Source organism: Prionailurus bengalensis, chromosome C2 (genome assembly GCF_016509475.1).
Source record: "Prionailurus bengalensis isolate Pbe53 chromosome C2, Fcat_Pben_1.1_paternal_pri, whole genome shotgun sequence".
NCBI classification, from domain to species: domain Eukaryota; kingdom Metazoa; phylum Chordata; class Mammalia; order Carnivora; family Felidae; genus Prionailurus; species Prionailurus bengalensis.
The window spans coordinates 6,321,514-6,341,906 of NC_057350.1; positions in this window are offsets into that span (position 1 = coordinate 6,321,514).

The window sequence follows — 20,393 nt, forward strand, 5'->3', positions numbered from 1 at the left end:
ATTTAAGTCACCTAGGAATCTATGTTGCAGGGGCCAACAGTATGTCCTTTAATAGGGAATATTACAATATATATACATAGATATATAGATATGTACACGTTTTTTTAGTAAGATCCAGTTGTAGTGTAAACATTGTATGTGTGCTGCTTTTGCACTTTTGTAACATTTATAGCATACACACAGAAATAGCAATAAAAATCCAATTAATAACACTTGAAGCAGGGGTGTCTGGATGGCTCAGATGGTTAAGCCTCGGACTCTTGATTTCAGCTCAGGTCATGGTCTTGCAGGTTTTTGAGCTCAAGCCCCACGTCAGGCTCTGTGCTGGCAGCATGGAACCTGCTTGAGATTCTCTCTCTCCCTCTCTCTCTGCTCCTCCCCCACTTGTGCTCTCTCTCTCAAAATAAATAAACTTAAAAAAATTTTTAATAATATTTGAAGCAACCAATGGGGACTAGGTACAGAATTGGAAAGAAAAGAATCAAAAAAAAAAATCCATTACAGGTACTTTGTAATTCTGAATTAATTTGAGTATCTATTTCCTTTGTCTATACTTATTTGTGCTTTGTGATATGTTTGGGCTGATTGGTTTAAAATGGTAAGTAAATTGTCTGTTATTATATGGAACAATTTCTCTGGCCAGTTAGTTTCCATAGATATTACATCTTGTTGTGACTGTAATGCTATCTCCCAAAACATTTCATCATCAATATCAATATTAGTTTAATTTTTGTTAGAAGCAGGCAATTCTATTTGAGATACAAGGTCAGTATTACCCTATATAGCAGTAGAGTTGTGATGAAAAGTACTCTGGTTACAAAGCAGATCAAGGAGTATTACAGAGGTGTTTTGTAAACCTTCCCAACAAAATCTTCCTTTTCCCAGATGCCATATGTTAATTTGTAGAGGCATAACCATTATAGGCCAAGTTGGAGTGAATTCAGGGCTCTGTTGTTGTTTAGGACCTAACCATATATTTTTCCTGAATGCACAGATGTCAGTAGATGCTGTAATCCAAAAAGAATCATTGCCTAAGTAGTCACATCTTCCTCCAATGGGAGGAACTCTGGTGGTATTTACAATAGTTTCTATCCCTATGATGACATTGAAATTAGTTTAGTTGGCCATAAGTTTGGGTACCAATGCAATAATTGAACACTTATATAAATTACTGGAGTCTTTAATGATTTCCCACAGATTAGGAGAGCTGTGCATTTTGGGTTTCTTTCAACAGTATTTTTTAAATTTTTTTAACATTTATTTATTTTTGAGAGAGAGACAGACAGAGTGTGAGCCGGGGAGGGGCAGAGAGAGAGGGAAACACAGAATCCAAATAGGCTCTAGGCTCCAAGCTGTTAGCACAGAGCCCGCGGGGCTCGAACCCGCAAACCATAAGATCATGACCTGAGCCAAAGTTGGATGCTTAACCAACTGAGCCACACAGGCGCCCTGAGTGGGCTTCTGCAGTTAATAAAGAAGGCCATTGGGGCGCCTGGGTAGCTCAGTTGGTTAAGTGTCTGACTTCAGCTCAGGTGATGATCTTGTGTTTATGGGTTCAAGTCCCGCATCCGGCTCTGTGCTGACTGCTCAGACTGGAGCCTGCTTCGGATTCTGTGTCTCCCTCTCTCTCTGCCCCTCCCCTGCTTGTGCATAAAACACTAAAAGGAAGGAAGGAAGGAAGGAAGGAAGGAAGGAAGGAAGGAAGAAAAGAAAGAAAGCCATTGACCCAAAGTTACCTCAGAGTCTTCTGGGTCATATGACAAAGTTAGATTTAGGAGGTTACTGAACCCACCAAGTCACTCCCAAAGTAGCGTTTTTGATAGATGCCCATTGTTTTTTATTATTTTGTCTTAGGCCTCTCCATCCACAAAAACATGATTTCTTAGTACATTGGATATTTTGGCATGTTGGGCAAGGTGCAGCTAAGTTTTTCCCATTGTACTTGGGGATCTTTCTTAAGAAGTTATCATCTAACTTTACAGAGATTCAATGGTCAATCTGTCGAGTGTTGTATATAATGTAGGTTAAATCTGAGTTGGGTGGCACTTCTTGCAAAGCTTTTCCTAAAGAGGTACTTTATAAGCAGCAGAAGCTAAAGCTAGAGTATGTACAAGAGGTCGTGAACATTTTATCTAAGTTCTCATCATAATAAAGTACTAGGGTAGTATTTGAAGTTATGTTAGTTAAATCAGTGGGTAACCATCATGTTTTATCAAGACGTAATAAAGGGGGAGGTGAAAGCAAACGAATAGGTTTACTATCTTCTAATATCACAATTTATTAAAAAAAAAAAAAGAGCTGGGGAACCTGGGTGGCTTAGTTGATTGTGTGTCCAACTCTTGATTTCAGCTCAGGTTATGATCCCAGAGTCGTGAGATTGAACCTCATGTCAGACTCTGTGCGGAGCATGGAGCCTGCTTGGGATTCTCTCTCTCTCTCTCTCTCTCTCTCTCTCTCTCTCTCTCTCCCTCCCTCCCTCTCTGCCCATCCACTCCTCATGTGCATGCACTCCCTCTCTAAAAAAAATTTTTTTTAATTATTTAAAAAATGAAGCCTAGAAATACAAGCCTGGTCCCAAATCTTGGGAAAGCAATCTACCCTGATGTTTTATCTACTTTTTATCCTCGTTGTAGCTCAAATGTCTCTGATGCTCTTTGAGTGACCCATTGAGCAATTAGGCACAAAGATTTTGTCTATTCATGAGCTGTTGCAGGGATTTCTTTGCATCGTTTATTTATTTATTTTTTTTTTTTTTCAGTTTGCAGGACTTCAGGGAAAAGGACAGTTTTAGTTCTCAAATGATTCCACGTCAGAAAGATGGGAGAAAAATCAAAATGTTAGTTTGAAGAGTTTTGGCTGGGAATTGGCAGACACTAGAAGAAATCAGAATTGAGTCCAGTTTATAATGAATAGTATTAAAATCCAATATCTACAAAGATATGTTATTGAAATATTTTCTTTCTAGACTTACTCTCGTTTTTCCCAAAGATAGCCAAATTAATACTAATTTGTTTGCAAAACAAGTCCAGTTTTAATAAACTTGGCCTAATTACTTACATAAGCAGAGCAAGAATAGTGATTGACCATACAAGGTTTTTAAAATCTGCTTTGTTGGAACTTTTTTATAAGGAATTTTAGGTTGAACTTTTAATAGCGTTTCAAGGCCAGAAGCCAAACTAAATTCTTGCTCTCAGATTCGCCCGCAATACCTGTAGATTTGGGTGAATTCATCCTCTCGAGGTCCCCAAAATATTCTGAAGTTCCTGCACCTGCCAGGAAGTGACTTTCTTTACTCATCTGGTAAGGATGCTGGGAACTCTGTAAGCAAGGTCTCAGGCCAATTTCCAAGGGGCTTTAATGGCTCCATGCTTCATAAAGTCAACCTCAGTTCCTTAAAGCTGCCCGGTCATATCTGAGTCTATACATGTCTCTTTGAAATATGACATTCTAGTCAAAGCCTTCATAAAATAACCAACGTTTCTAATGGTGTCCTGTTCCAAGGAGAACAGATTTTTACTGAACTTATGCAAACAATTATAACTGCCAGGAAAGAAAGAAAACTCACTGAGAGTTTCTGGACTTTGGAGAGTTCAGGGAGAGAGAAACGATAAATGTTTTCAATTTGTTCACAAAGGTGTATTTTATCATATTTCTGTAAGTCATACATACCTTAAGAGAAAAGGCTTCCTTAAATCTGGAAGAGCAAATATTAGAAAACCAGTAATGTTTCAAAGAAGAGCCATAAAAACCATAATCATCTTCCTCAATTCATTCAGTCCTGTATTATTAATTCTTGTTCTGTTTGAATGGAGCTTCCCCACTAGTTCTAGAAATTCTTACTCACCTTAGTTTTATAAACTCAAGGACATCAGAAACCTGGTGTTTGTCAAAAAGTCTTTTTCATGAATCTCCTTAAAGATGAAACACATTTTCAAGAGCATCAGAACAATAACTGTAAACGGCAAAAAAAGACTCAAAATGGACATGGTTAAAGATCTGATGAGAGGTCATTATAATGCAGTTGACAAGGATATCCAGTTGTTTTGGTGCCTCACAACATATCAATAATTAGAATGTCAAGTGATGACCATATACCAGAACATATTAAAATTTTAGAAATTTCATAAAATTTCTGAAACAGTTACAGCATTTACCCCTACAACATAATCTAAGAAAGTTTGTCATTTGTTTGACAATGCTTCCCATGTAACTTAACATATCAAATAAGCAAGCCTAATTAGTCAAAAGGACTTCATTTACAATTTGAATCTTGGCAAGTTTTGTTAAAAACCTCAGTAGGTTTTAAAGTGCCTGCCTATGTGAAAAGATGCTCAACGTCGCTCCTTATCAGGGAAATACAAATCAAAACCACACTCAGATATCACCTCACACCAGTCAGAGTGGCCAAAATGAACAAATCAGGAGACTATAGATGCTGGCGAGGATGTGGAGACACGGGAACCCTCTTGCACTGTTGGTGGGAATGCAAATTGGTGCAGCCACTCTGGAAAACAGTGTGCAGGTTCCTCAGAAAATTAAAAATAGACCTACCCTATGACCCAGCAATAGCACTGCTAGGAATTTACCCAAGGGATACAGGAGTGCTGATGCATAGGGGCACTTGTACCCCAATGTTTATAGCAGCACTCTCAACAATAGCCAAATTATGGAAAGAGCCTAAATGTCCATCAACTGATGAATGGATAAAGAAATTGTGGTTTATATACACAATGGAGTACTACAGGGCAATGAGAAAGAATGAAATATGGCCCTTTGTAGCAACATGGATGGAACTGGAGAGTGTGATGCTAAGTGAAATAAGCCATACAGAGAAAGACAGATACCATATGTTTTCACTCTTATGTGGATCCTGAGAAACTTAACAGAAATGCATGGGGGAGGGGAAGGAAAAAAAAAAGTTAGAGAAGGAGGGAGCCAAACCATAAGAGACTCTTAAAAACTGCGAACAAACTGAGGGTTGATGGGGGGTGGGAGGGAGGGGAGGGTGGGTGATGGGTATTGAGGAAGGCACCTGTTGGGATGAGCACTGGGTGTTGTATGGAAACCAATTTGACAATAAATTTCATATATTGAAAAACAAACAAACAAACAAATAAATAAATAAATAAATGAATGAATAAATAAAGTGCCTGCCTAAATAAGATCATAGATCATTATACTACTTAATATTTAATTATCTATTTAACCAAGATGGCAATAAGAGATTCCAAAGGCAAATACAAAAGGTTACCTAGTTGTTAGCAAAACTTAGCTCCTTTTAATATTGAGACATCTCAAATTTGTTAAGTAATCAAAGACCTGATAAAGACAAAACAAAGCAACTATGGTTGGGCACAGGGAAAGGGGGAGGGGAGGGAGGGCAGATAAGAAAAACTTTGTTCACAATTTCTTACCAAGAGCAGATCAATAATCCAAGAAAGCTTTCTCTTTTTAACGAGAAAAAGGCCAAATTTCTATTTTATATCAATTTACTTTTAAAACTCATTCATTCCAACCTTCATCAGTCCTGACCATGCATAAAATTCTTTTTCCAAAGATTTCACAAACCTGCAACTTTCTTTTTCATTCAGATTTTCCTAAGCCTTCTCTCTCTAAGTAGCCAGTCTCATATTAGGACAAAATTACTTTTCTTTCCCTCAACCAAAATGTATTCCCGTTCCCCATATCTTTCTTGTTAAAAACACAGCGTACTTTCCTTACATACAGAGTGGCCTTCTTTATCACTGTCTAGCAGTCTCAATTACATTTGTCAGAATTCTTAATGCTTAGAAACCTTAATTTCTGGTAAAAATTAAGTAGTAACCAATTGTGAATGGTCACACTAGAATACTTAAGATCAGAAATGTAGGAATACATTTCAGAATTTCTAGGAAACTTTTTTTTTAATTGTACAACTTTCAATAAAACACAAAGTATGTTTACCAACAGACCCAAGTATCCCCAGTTTCTCCACAACAAGAAGGCAGAAGGGGACCTACATTCAGTAATCAATGCCTTAGTATTCTATCTTATTTGGCAAAGACTTGGATATCCAATAAATTCAACCCAATTTGTCGTTTAACTTAGCAAAACTTCAAAGTTTCAGGTAACCAAAGATTTTGAAAGCTATAAACCTTTTTATTTATTTAACCTAATTGCTTGTGACAGTTACCCGGGAAAACTTCATGAGACAGACAAAATCAACCATCATTTTAAGTCATTTTTCTGCTGCCAAATTGCAACAAAGATAACACAAGCTTATTTGACATTTAGTAAACCTTCACAGAACAATGGTGGTTTTTTTGAATTTTTTAAAATGTTTTTATTTATTTTTGAGAGAGAGAGGGATACAGAGTGAGATCCAGGGAAGGCAGAGAGACAGGGAGACACAGAATCCGAAGCAGGCTCCAGTCTCTGAGCTGTCAGCACAGAGCCCAATGCGGGGCTCGAACTCACAAACCATGAGATCATGACCTGAACCAACTCAGAAGCTTAACCCACTGATTCATGCAGACACCCCAATGCAGATAACTCTAAAGACATGTCTATTTTAATTAAACCAACAAACTTGAACTAGTTTTAATATTGAATATTTTCCCAGATAGCATAAATTTGAAGAACATTTGGGTTAGTGTCCATCTTTCTGAGTTTTAAAACGCCCAATTCATTCTTATAAGCACTTGGCCTTTAAGCCAATTAAATAGGGCTCTTTCATGAATTAATTTTAGCAAGACCAAGCGGGAGGTAGAAAACATATCTCACATTTTTTATAACACACATGTACACAAACAAGATGCAAACAAAATCTAACCTTCATTTCATTAATATTTGTGCAGAGGACATTGAAAGCCTGATTTCCAACTCTTTTTTATTTTATTTTTTTTTACATTTTTTTTTCAACTTTTATTTATTTTTGGGACAGAGAGAGACAGAGCATGAACGGGGAAGGGGCAGAGAGAGAGGGAGACACAGAATTGGAAACAGGCTCCAGGCTCTGAGCCATCAGCCCAGAGCCCGACGCGGGGCTCGAACTCACGGACCGCGAGATCGTGACCTGGCTGAATCGGACGCTTAACTGACTGCGCCACCCAGGCGCCCCTCCAACTCTTTTTTAAAAAAATAAATCTAATTGCAAAATAGCATTATAATTTATGGATCCGTGAATTGGTCATTTCCCATTTTCCAATATAACACAGCTGGTGTTGTCCAAAGATGCCAAAAGCTACAGCAACAAATAAACCGCATGAGGCCCAGAATACCTCTGAGTGTCGGTTGCTCCCCAAAGCCAAGGGCTTCACCGACTAAACCAAATAGCTTCCTAGTTTCTGGCTGCTTAGTCTTACAACCAGCTCTCTCTATGCTGGTTATGCACACACAAAAAAACTAAGGGGTGACTGGCTGGTTCAGTGGATGGAGCATGTAACTCTTGATCTCAGGGTTGTAAGTTCAAGCCCCACTTTAGGTGTAGAGATTATTTCAAATTAAATAAAATATTTTATTTTATTTTTTATTTTTATTTTTTTAGAGAGAATGCGCAAGCAGGGGAGAGGAGCAGAGGGAGAGAAAGAATCTTTAGTAGGCTCCATGAGACCACGGAGTCTGACTCGGGGCTCGATCCCACAACCCTGGGATCAGGACCTGAGCCAAAATCGAGAGTTGGATGTTCAACCCACTGAGCCACGCAGGCGCCCCTTAAATAAAATCTTAAAAAAAAAAAAAAAGAGAAGAGAAGAAAAGAAAACTAATTTAGACATATCAAAGGTTATTCTGTTAAATTTTCCCACCTAAGTAAGTGCTTGCAAGTAGAGTGCTGTGTGTGTTCCACAAATAGTCTGCTGGAGTTCCTGTGGGTGCCTGATGGTTTTCTGGGAGCTGTTCGGCTTTTTTTTTTTTTTTTTTTTTTTTAGTGCTTATTTATTTTGAGAGAGAGAGAGAAAGAGAAAGCAGGGGGAGGGGCAGAGAGGGAGACAGTCCCAGTGCAGAGCCTGACGTGGGACTCAATCCTATGAACCATGAGATCATGACCTGAGCCGAAATCAAGAGTTGGAAGCTCAACTGACTGAGCCACCCAGGAGCCCTAGCTGTTCGACTTTTAAAGCACAATGCCCTAGTCATTTTTGTTTCCATTTTGGTAGAAGGCTTGAGCAAAATCTAAGGATGTGGAGTGTGATGGATCAAAGGGTGCTTCTTGTGAGTGTCACTTCCAAACAGCCATAATACATTCTTCTGGGTCTCGGTTTCTCCCAGCGCGGTCTAAGACCATTGTGGGGGACTCAATCCCTATGTGTGCATCCGCAGATGAGCCAATCGCTAATTACTTTATGAGATGGAAATTCCTATGGGACTTGAGGAATACCCTCAGCCACTTCCGCGAGACTTTCAGTCACCTGAAAGTGGCTTTAGGCCAGAAGGAGCAAGAGTCCCTTCTCTTCGGAGATGAGCGATTCAGTCTCTCATATTTCTAGCCAGCGAATCTACTCAAGCCTTATATGAATAACATCAATTAGTATAATGTCAAATTAAAACAACCTACCCATAACTCCAACCCCTCTAGATTATTCCCACGTGGAGAATATTACCAGTAACTCTCAACAGCTTGAATAAAAGTCAGTACTGCCAACCTAAATCGAGGAGGTCTGGATATTCCTGCGGGGAGGTCACCAGATACACCTGTGAGGTGCCGAGACGTCAGAGGGCCACACAGGGCCCCTGCTGATACCAAGCACCAGGCCCGGTGGGCCCCCCGTGTTTCTCGGGCTAGCTGCTCTGCTATCCTGCCTGCTATACCAAGAAATGCTGAGGAAGAATGAACAAAACTTTTTAAAAATTTTAAAGAGAAAAGAAGAGTCTCATTCAAGCCCAAGTTAGGGCAGCTTCCCGGGGAAACACACTCTTCACAGGGAAGGAAGTACTCCGGAGAATGAACAGTTTTGCTAGGGTTGTATACTCTTTTTTTGCATCTTGTAAAAACTCCAAACATTATAACTAGCATATAGGCAGGAATCACAAGTTTTGTGACCAAGGAATGCAGGGAGTAGTATGATTGATATCTCAGGCACAAGATGGTTTTCCTTTAGGCTACCCATTCACAGAGCAGGTGCACAGCACATGGGTGGTGGAGCCACAAGTCAGGCTCTGGGTTTGACTTATGTACAGTCACATTGACTTGGAAAGAAATCTAAAATGGCATCCTTCGTGTATCAGGCCTCCAGAGGGTTTTTGTCTCATCACTACACATTTCTGCTTCAAGAAAACGTGAGGTTGGGGCACCTGGGTGGCTCAGTCAGTGGAGCGTCCGTCTCTGGCTCGGGTCACGATCTCACAGTTCACGAGTTGGAGCCCCACACCAGGCTTGCTGCTGTCAGCACAGAACCCACTTCAGATCCTCTGTCCTCCTCTCTCTCTGCTCCTCCCTGCTCACACTCTCTCTCTCAAAATTAAAAATAAACATTTAAATAATAATAATGATTAAAAAAAAAAAAAACGTGAGGGGTGCCTGGGTGGCTCAGTCGGTTAAGCGTCCGACTTCAGCTCAGGTCACGATCTCGCGGTCCGTGAGTTCGAGTCCCGCGTCGGGCTCTGGGCTGATGGCTCAGAGCCTGGAGCCTGCTTCCGATTCTGTGTCTCCCTCTCTCTCTGCCCCTCCCCCGTTCATGCTCTGTCTCTCTCTGTCTCAAAAATAAATAAACATTAAAAAAAATTAAAAAACAAAAAACAAAAAACGTGAAGTGAAGGGACTCGAGAGCGGTCAGGTAAACTCTTTCTGTGGAATGGCATCTCAGCTCGTAGGTGAGGCTGAACTGACCAAACCAAAGGACAGGGTGGAGCTTGCCTCACCTCTTTTGCCTTCAGCTGGACCATCCAAAGCTACCAGATAGTCCTATTGGCTCCTCTACTCAATGGAGACTTAGATGAACTGGGAGGGAGAACCCCCCTGAAGTGATAGCAACTCCTGCCCCCCTGCCTCCCTCCCCAGTGACTTTCAGGCAGAACAGGAGGCATCGCTATTCCCCACCCCTACCAGAATACCCCGCTACACTACCACATCCCCCAATCAGGAGGATTGCCAATTCCTGGTAAGGCAAGAATTTGACCAAAACCAAAAACAAAAAAAGCTGAAGAATGCCCTTGACTGTGCAGCCACGGTGGAAGAGCACCAGCAGTACCTGGCCTTCAGAGACAACCCAGTTTGAACAACTAACATCTCTCCTGTGGCTTCATTTTGACAGCTCACAAAAAGAGCACTAACGCTGAAAGCTGAATCACTCTACTAGCAAGTGGAAAGAAAGCATGAACGCCAGGACATCTCAGGATCAATCCGTTTCTATCTGGTTCAGGTTAAGCCAACAATCACACCACTCCAACCTCTGCTTCCGTTGCCACATCCTCCCTGACACTCCTCTGGCCCTCTTGACTGAAGTCGATCCAGACGGGAAAACTGGGATAATCTCCCTCCCCATTTAAAAATCTTTAACTTAATGGGGCGCCTGGGTGGACTCAGTCCGTTAAGCGTCCGACTTTGGCTCAGCTCACGATCTCGCGGTTCTGTGCTGACAGCTCAGAGCCTAAAGCCTGCTTCGGATTCCGTGTCCCCTTCTCTCTCTGCCCCTCCTCCGCTCACGCTCTCTCAAAAATGAACAGATGTTTAAAAAAATTTTTTAATGAAAATCTTTAACTTAGTCACATCTACAAAGCCCTTTTGCCACATAAGGTAGCATCGTCACAGGTTCTGGATATTAAGAGGCAGATATTTGGGGGGTGGGGTGTATTCTCCCTACTTGTAAAGACCATACTAGGGGCACCTGGGTCATCAACATTTGGGTGAATTAAGTAAAGCCTGCATCGGTTGTGTCCGTGACTGGCACAAACCAAGCACAGGCAGTGACCTGGAAGGCACAAACTTCCCAGCCCCGCGGTGAGCGTCAGCTGCCAGAGGCCTGCACGGGTCTGGTATGTTGGCGGCCTGCTTTAGGGTCCAAGGGTCCGAGGAATGAAGTAGGAGAATCTCTTGGAAAATTGCACTTGAGTAAAGCTGAATCTTCAAGCAGTCTTGAGTGTGTGCACACAAGTGTGTGTGTGTCCCACTGCGTGAGGACCTAAGGAGAAAGAAGGAGGTAACATAGTTGCAGGATCGTTTACCACCATGCCCGGGATCCCTGGTCTCACCGCTTTGAAGAATGAAGAGGCGGACACAAAACAAGCAGCGGGCATTAATATTGCTAGATAGTAGTTGAACAATATTGTGAATGTACTAATGCCACTGGATTGTACATTTTAAAATAGTTTCGGGGCACCTGGGTGGCTCAGCCGTTTAAGTGCCCGACTCTTGGTTTTGGCTCAGGTCATGATCTCACAGTTGTTGGGACTGAAGCCCACGTCAGGCTCTGTGCTCCCTCTCACCCCCGTTGGGAGCTCGTGTGCACTCTCTCTCTCAAAATACACAAATATCTAAAAAAATTAAAGTAAAATAAAATAGTTACATGTTATGTGAATTTTACCTCAATTTAAGAAAAATACCGCTAAAACCAAATAACCTTTTAAATGTTTTTAGGTCTCATGGGGCGCCTGGGTGGCTCGGTCGGTTAAGAGTCCGACTCCGGCTCAGGTCATGATCTCATGGTCCGTGAGTTCGAGCCCCGCGTCGGGCTCTCTGCTGACAGCTCAGAGCCTGGAGCCTGCTTCCGATTCTGTGTCTCCCTCTCTCTCTGCCCCTCCCCTGTTCATGCTCTGTCTCTCTCTGTCTCAAAAATAAATAAACGTTAAAAAAAAAAAATAATAATAATAATAAAAGTAAATAAATAAATGTTTTTAGGTCTCTTTGTTATGGTATGCCTTTCTGAATATGCAAAATTCAGTAGTTTAAAATGTAATCTTATTAGTGTAAGAAATTTCATTTAATTCTCAAATTTTCACAGGCTTTGGACTATGTCCAGAAGAAATGTATCTCTAAATAAATTTTTCGTTAGCTTTCAAAAAATTATTTTAAAATAATCTCAAGGGGCGCCTGGGTGGCGCAGTCGGTTAAGCGTCCGACTTCAGCCAGGTCACGATCTCGCGGTCCGTGAGTTCGAGCCCTGCGTCGGGCTCTGGGCAGATGGCTCAGAGCCTGGAGACTGTTTCCGAATCTGTGTCTCCCTCTCTCTCTGCCCCTCGCCCGTTCATGCTCTGTCTCTCTCTGTCCCAAAAATAAATAAACATTGAAAAAAAAAAAGTTAAAAAAATAATCTCAAACTTATAGAAACGTTGCAGAAAATTAAAGGTGGAGTCAAAAGCCAGGCTCGTCTATTTCTGCTAATAATGCTGTATCTGGTTTCTCTGAATGCAAAGGAAAATGAGAAGACATTCAGATGGGAATAACATTTTATATCATTTGACTACATGAAATGTCATATTAGGTTCCCTCTCCTGTTTTTGCCTTAATAAAAATTACACCAAAGTGAAATCTTCATCAGTTACATTGCTTCTGAGAAAGGACTCAGAAAAAACTTTTTAAAAATTACGTTGACCTTTGAACAACAAAGGAGTTAGGGAAGCCAACTTCTCCGATGCAGCTGAAAATCCATGCATAACTTTTGACTCCCCCAAAATTTAACTACTAATAGCCTATTGCTGCAGAAGCCTTACCAGTAACATAAACAGCCAATTAACACATATTTTGTACGTTATATGTATTATATATATAAAACGTATATTGTATGTGTATATAATACATATTGTATGTATAATATTTTATGTATTATATATGTATAATTTGTATTATATATAATACATATATAATATATACTAATATATATTATATGTATAATATTGTGTATATATATATTGTATATATATACATATATCTTATACTGAAGCTAGAGCAAAGAAAATGTTATTAAGAAAATCATAAGTGGGGCACCTGAGTGGCTCAGTTGGTTAAGCATCCGACTTCAGCTCAGCTCATGATCTTGCAGTTCTCGGGGTTTGAGCCTCGCATTGGGCTCTTGTTGACAGCTCAAAACCTTGAGCTTGCTTCAGATTCTGGGTCTCCCCCTCTCTCTGCCCCTCTCCCCCTTGTGCTCTGTCTGTGTCTCTCTCTCAAAAATAAATAATAAACATTAAAAAATTTTTTAAAAATCATAAAGAAGAGAAAAATACATTCACAGTACTTTACTGTATATATCGAAAAAAGAATTGTGTGTAAGTGGACCTGTACAGTTCAAACCCATGTTGCTCAAGAGTCAAATGTATTTGAAAAATGTAAAAGTAGCATTAAGAGAACTTTTTTTTCCTTCTTTTAGTTTCCTTCTTTTAGTTGTTATTCTGGCCAACACTCCAAACCACAGACGTGGGGCGACATCTAACCAAAGGAAACAGCTTCCTCTTGTAGGCTATGAATGGGCATCCCTCAAACCATGTCAGCTGAACACACCTATACCGCTGCCTCTGCTTTTAGAGTTCACACAAGCCAGGGAAACCTTGAACCCTTTCGTGTGATCTCAAGAGTCAGGTTGAACAAGTGCCTCTTAACAATGGAGTAGAATATTTCTGCTCAAGTCTCAAAGAGTATGAAGTGGCTGCCCATTTGAGGGGGTGATTCCCTTTGGAAGCCACAGAAGCTGAATGATCTGGGAGAGATGCAGAGAATGTTCTTGAACTGTGCTCCCCAGAATTCAATTGTTGAAACCTAATCCCCATTAGGATGGTATTTGGAGGTGGGGCCTTTGGGAGGTGACTAGGTCATGGGGGCGGAGCCCTTGTGAATGGGATCGGTGCCCTTATAAAGACCCCAGAGAGCTGCCTTCCCCTTCCTTCCAAGTTGAGGACACAGCAGGAAGACAGCCATCTAGGAACCAGGAAGCAGGGAAGCAGGTTTTCGTCACACATCGAAACAGCCAGCACTTTGGTCTTGGACTTCCCAGCCTCCACAACTATGAGAAGTAAATGTCTGTTGTTTATAAGTCATCTAGTCTACGGTACTTTGTTAAAGCAGCCAGAACAAACTAAGATGCTTCCTTTCCATATTTAGAAAGGCAAGGTTCACTTGTGAGCAGAAAAGAATAACGTGACCAATTTCTAGCTGGCTTATTGTTCTGTCTAAAATAACAATCATAAGAGCCCACATGAATAAGGAAGAGGTGGTATATATACATATGTGTGTGTGTGTGTGTGTGTGTGTGTGTGTGTATATATATATATACACACACACACACACAATGTATATATATGTATATATATATACGTGTGTATATATATATATGTATATATATATGTATATACATATATATATGTATAACGTGTGTATATATATATATGTATATATATATGTATATACATATATATATGTATAACAATCATAAGAGCCCACATGAATAAGGAAGAGGTGGTATATATACATATGTGTGTGTGTGTATATATATATACACACACACACACACATATGTATATATATGTATATATATATACGTGTGTATATATATATGTGTATATATATACGTGTATATATATATATATATGTATATACATACATGCAATGGAATATTACTCAGCAATAAAAAGAATAAATTTTTGCCATTTCCAACAAAGTGGTTGGAAGTAGAATGCATTATGCTAAGCAAAATACATCAGAAAAAGATAAATATGATTTCACTCATATATGGAACTTGAGAAACACGACAGATGAACATAGGGGGAGGGAAGTAAAAAGATAAAAACAGAGGGAGAGGCAAACCATAAGAGATTCTTAAATACAGAGAACAAACTGAAGGTTGCTGGAGTGGGGGGAAGTTGGGTGGGAGGATGGGCTAAATGGATGATGGGCATTAAGGAGGGCACTTGTGGGGGTGAGCACTGGGTGTTTTACGTAAATGATGAAACACTAACTTCTGCTCCTGCAACCATTATTACACTTTATGTTAACTAACTTGGATTTAAATAAAATTTAAAAATAATAAATATATAAATAATTACAACAACAAAAGAATTAAGAAAGGGCACATGCCCAGATACCATAAAAGTGAAATGAAATGACATGAATATAAAATAAAAAGAAATGAAATGAAATGAAATAAAATATCAGTATGATGAACTGCCAAACAGGCAACCTTGTAATAACAATAATTCCAATTATCTAAGAACACTTATGTAGTCACGCACTCATAAAGTTTGCAAACAGGCTAGAAACATAACTACATGGTGACTTCTACAACTATCTGTCATCTTAGGGCTCTCTCTGTTCTGGCGTTTCTGGCACATTCAGCGCAGTGATCATCAAAAGCTCCGTATGGGGGCCTAGGTTTTTGCTCTTTTCTGCCACCCTTGCACCTCCCCCTTCCGCAGCAGCGTGGATATCCAACAGAGTGGTGAACGGTAGGCGTTCAGTGTTCCCACCATCTTGGGAACCTTCTCTTGCTCACAGGCTTGTCTCACACCTACCCCAGTTTATCATGTCTTCACAACCTGGACACACTGGCCCAGAGACTGGGCTTCTGGAGACACAGCACGGTAGGGCACAACGCAGTGGGGGCCGGAGATGTTTAATTTCCTCCCCTCCCCTACTTTCTAACTTCAGTCTGGTTTCTGCCCTACCTCTCACTGACACTGCTCCATCAGGACAATCGGTGACATCCTAGTGGTCAATGTAGTGGGCACTTTACAATCCCCCCCTCCACACCCTCTCCACACCCCTGCACCCCTCTTCTTTCATCCCTACCTGGCTGGTTGCCCCCCATCCATACAGCCTAAGAAACGCACCGGATTCTCAGCCCATTGCCCTTTTTGTCCTTCCTGACAGAACCCTTCTTTTGTTCAGGTATCCACTCCCTGCACCCCTGGCCCTACCCCCAACTCCAGGGTTGGGGGGGGGTCTGATTTAATCTAAGGGTGGCCCATTTCCCCTCGCATGTCACCCAATTCTGGCCAGCAAGTAAAGGCAATCGAGTAAGGGATTCTGGGGGAAAGGGGCTTCTTTCTCTGGATGTTATAAATTTGGATGTGATGTGCAGAATTCCCCTTTCTTTTTTTTTTTTTTTTTTTTTAACATTTATTTATTTTTGGGACAGAGAGAGACAGAGCATGAACGGGGGAGGGGCAGAGAGAGAGGGAGACGCAGAATCGGAAACAGGGTCCAGGCTCTGAGCCATCAGCCCAGAGCCTGACGCGGGGCTCGAACTCACGGACCGCGAGATTGTGACCTGGCTGAAATCGGACGCTTAACCGACTGCGCCACCCAGGCGCCCCCAGAATTCCCCTTTCAACTGAGAATGAAGCCAATTTGGAAAGAGGCACAACAACTGGGAGAGAAAAACTGGGACTGTGATAACACATGAAGCTGCTGAATCCCCCAGTCCAGAACATTCTACAGTGGAGGAGCTTCCATTTCCTTATTGCTTATGCTGATATGGGTTTCTATTACTCATAGCCAAAAGTCTCTCTTGTCTCCTTCGCACCCAGTTTAGGGAAGAGCCCTGTCAGTTCCCCGCACCAAAATATATCCCAGATCCTTCCTTCCACTGGTCTTCCCCACAGTCAACATTCATTGGCTCGACTGCTTTACGTCTCACCTGCTGTGCCTTCTTGCGACAACCTGACTTGACATGGGACCTCTCAGCCTGACCGCACCTCTACTTGGAGGCCAGATCAATGACGTCAGTTCCCCACTACAGCCCGTCATTGCTTCTGTCTTGCACTTCCTGGCCGCTGCTTTCTTCTCTAGCCCCGTTTCCCCTCTTCAGATACACCAAGGTCCATCCTACTAGCTGTTTCCTCTGTCCAGAAGCCTTCTCCTTCCGAGCCATCAAAGGCCCAGGACACCTTACCCTTCCCTTGCGCCCTGAGAGGCCCCTGCCTGACTGTCCTGTCTACAGCAGCCCCGCTGGGCAGACCTCCAGCATGCTCTATATTGTGACAACTTTTCTTCCTTCAAGGCACCATCACTATGTGAAAGTATCTTGCTTACTTCTTTATTGTACTTCCTGTAGAAGGAAAACCCCGTGAGGACAGAGGCTTGTGTTCTGTGTTCACTGCTGTCTCCCCAGCACCTAGAACACGGGACAAGGTAGGCAACCTACTTACTGTTATTGATTCTCCCCGCCCCCTCGATTCCCTCAGAACCCTGCCTGTCCCCAGCAGTTCTTACATTAGCCTTGGGATCCACCTCTCTAGAACTCCTCAATCACCACCGCACCATCCACCAGTCAGCATCAATGCAGGATTTTCCAAAGTGGGGCACGTGGACCCCCGGGTGGAGTGGTGGAGAGGATACTTGTATACAAAGATCCTGAGGGTTCTTGAGGAATTTTTAAAATTTCGTGTTTTCATGTGATTATCCAACATTCTGGATCATCCAGTATAGATTCCCACTTTTTTGCGGGGGGGTGGTGCACAAGTGAGCAAGGGGTAGAGACAGGGAGAGGGAGAGAGAGAGAGAAGCGGGTCTCACCGGGACTTGTGTTTTACTCAAAGCGGGGCTCGTGTTCACCCGAAGAGGGGCTCGAGCTCACCCGACGTGGGACTTGAACTCACCAATGGTGAGATCATGACCTGAAGTCAGATGCTTGATGACTGAGCCACCGAGATGCCCCATTCCCACTTTTGATCAAGCACTGCCTCGTTCTAGTGCCTGTGTTGTGTGTGTGTTTAGGTTTAGCAACAAGTGGGACCAGCTTTCCAATTTTATAGGAAAAGCACACAGACACACACGGTTATACACTGCAGCATCCTTTGCAGGATCAAAAGACTGGCACTATTTGAAAGTCAACAGAGAATTGGTTTACAAATGTTTGGTACATCCATACAGTAGGATATGATTCAGCAATAAAAATGTGCTAATAGGAAACAGACTGCATTAAGTGAAAAATGCAAGGTGCCAAGCAGAATGGAAAAGCAAGGGGTGGGGGGACAAAAAGCACAGATTCACTTGCTTGTATATGCACAAAACATTTCTGGAAGGACACACAAGCAGCAACATTGGTTTCCCCCTGGGAGAACTAGATATCTAGGAGCACAGAAGTAGAACAGAGCCTTCTCTGGAAATAAATCTGAGCCCTTAGAATGTTGAACCACATAAATAGTTCTTTCAAAAATAAATGGAAATACAAAAAGTGGTGTCTGCAATTACCCTCGTTTACTCACAGGCATCACAAACACCTTCAGAGGCCAGGCAGAAAATACGGGTGAGACGGACTTCAAGCTGTATTACAAAGCTGTGATGATCAAGACAGTATGGTACTGGCACAAAAACAGACACTCAGATCAATGGAACAGAATAGGGAACCCAGAAATGGACCCACAAATATACAGTCAACTAACTAATCTTTGACAAAGCAAGAAAGACTATCCAATGGAATAAAGACAGTCTCTTCAGCAAGTGGTGCTGGGAAAACTGGACAGTGACATGCAGAAGAATGAACCTGGACCATTTTCTTATACCATACACAAAAAATAAACTCAAAATGGATGAAAGACCTAAATGTAAGACAGGAAGCCATCAGAATCCTTGAGGAGAAAGCAGGCAAAAGCCTCTTTGATCTTGGCCGCAGCAACTTCTTACTCAACACGTCTCTGGAGGCAAGGGAAACAAAAGCAAAAATGAATTATTGGGACCTCCTCAAGAAAATATGGGTGAGAAAAATCAGCAGGGCTGGGACACTGGCAAACTGGACAGAGTGCCTCTTTATAAGTTACAAGGTCAAGGGCATCCCATGGACTGCACACAAAGGAGGCCAGGGGAAGGTAAAGAGCTGAATCTGTATGTGAAATTGTCTGATTTTGACATGTTGCTTAAAAAAAAAATCTTTAAAACTTTATTGTTATGTATCCAGAAATGTATATACTAAGAGCACAGCTCAATTAACAAAAAGTGAACACAACATCCAGACCAAGAAACCAACATCCAGACCAAGAAACCAACATCCAGACCAAGAAATAGAACATGACCAGCCCCCTAAAGTCTTTCTCATCCAGCCACGGGCTCGCCACCCCACCCTCACACAGGAACTAGTTTCCTGACTCCTAATGGACTAGATTCATTTCCCTGCCTTTGGACATTATGTAAATGGAATCACACTGTACGCATTCTTTTGGAGCTGCATCTGTCAACCTGTGTTTGTGAGATTCCCCTATTGTGTTGTTGTGTGTGACTGTAGGTAGCTCTTTGTCATTGCTGATAAGACTTCCATCCGTTCATGCAATTCATGGGCATTCCAGTGCCAATTCATGGGCATTTCGGTTGCTACCAGCTGGGCCTATGAAAATAAGCCAGCTATGAATATTCTACATCATGTCTTCTGGTGAACGGATGTAAGCAATTTTGTTGGGCATATTTCTAGGAGTGGAATTATTGAGGCATGGAGTGCTTGCTTACCTTTAAGAGATACTGCCAAATGGTTTTCCTATCGAATTCTTGTTCCTCCATGTTCTTATGTGGGCCAATTAAAAAACAAAACAAAACAAACAAGCAAACAAACAAACAAACCTGGTCCAAAGCAAACATCTGTAGGCCACCAGTCCGTCACCTCTGGCTTCGTGCAGCTTTAATTCTCATGGGAGAAAGTTCACGAGTTAAGTTCAGATCTCAGCCCGTCATTCCCTTCGAAAGACCTTTCAGCATCTCCTTGGATAATGGCCAAACTCAGCTTGGCATCAAATGATCCCCTGCAGTTTGCCCTTTTTTTGTATTTTGTCTCTTTTCTCTAATTGTCATTGGCCATTCTCCATGTGTCCATCACTGCCACTTAGCAGGCCCTGGGGGACCGTCACATTCTAGTAAGTCCACATGCCCTGGACTGTGCTGTCCCCTGCCTGCGGCTTCCCCTTTCCCTTTCCAGGATGATTTGGGTGACTTCTCTCCTCTAAACTACTACCCAGAGTCCTTACCCTACACGTCCTGTCTGCTGTCTCTCTACCCCAGGGCCTAACATAATGCCTGGCACAGCACAGGTGCTCAGTACATGTCTGTGCCATAAACTCAGGGGCTGATGTTAATTTTTTTTTTTTTTTGTAATGCAGATAGGAGTGAGGAAAAAAAGAGAAAAGGATAAATTTTAATCTCACCCTGCTGCTAGTTGTTCTCCACAGAGGCAACTGCTGGCACCATTTTCTCATGAATTCTTTCTGAGTTGCCTAATGAATGTATAGCTTTATATTCAATATAGTTACATATTCAATAGACACCACGTAGAAAAAAAAAGGCAGAGAACAGAGATGGGGAGTTGCAATTTTAAACTGAAAGGTCAGGACTGGCGCTAATTGAGAGGGTGAAATCTGCGCAAAGACGCAAAGCCCTAAAAGAAGAGAGCCATACTAGTCTGAAGCAGGGCATTCCAGGCAGAGGGAACAGCAGGTGACAAGGCCCTGAAACAGAGGGTGCCCAGCCTGTTTGAGAAGAGGAAGACGAAACAGAAGGAGCATCTGTG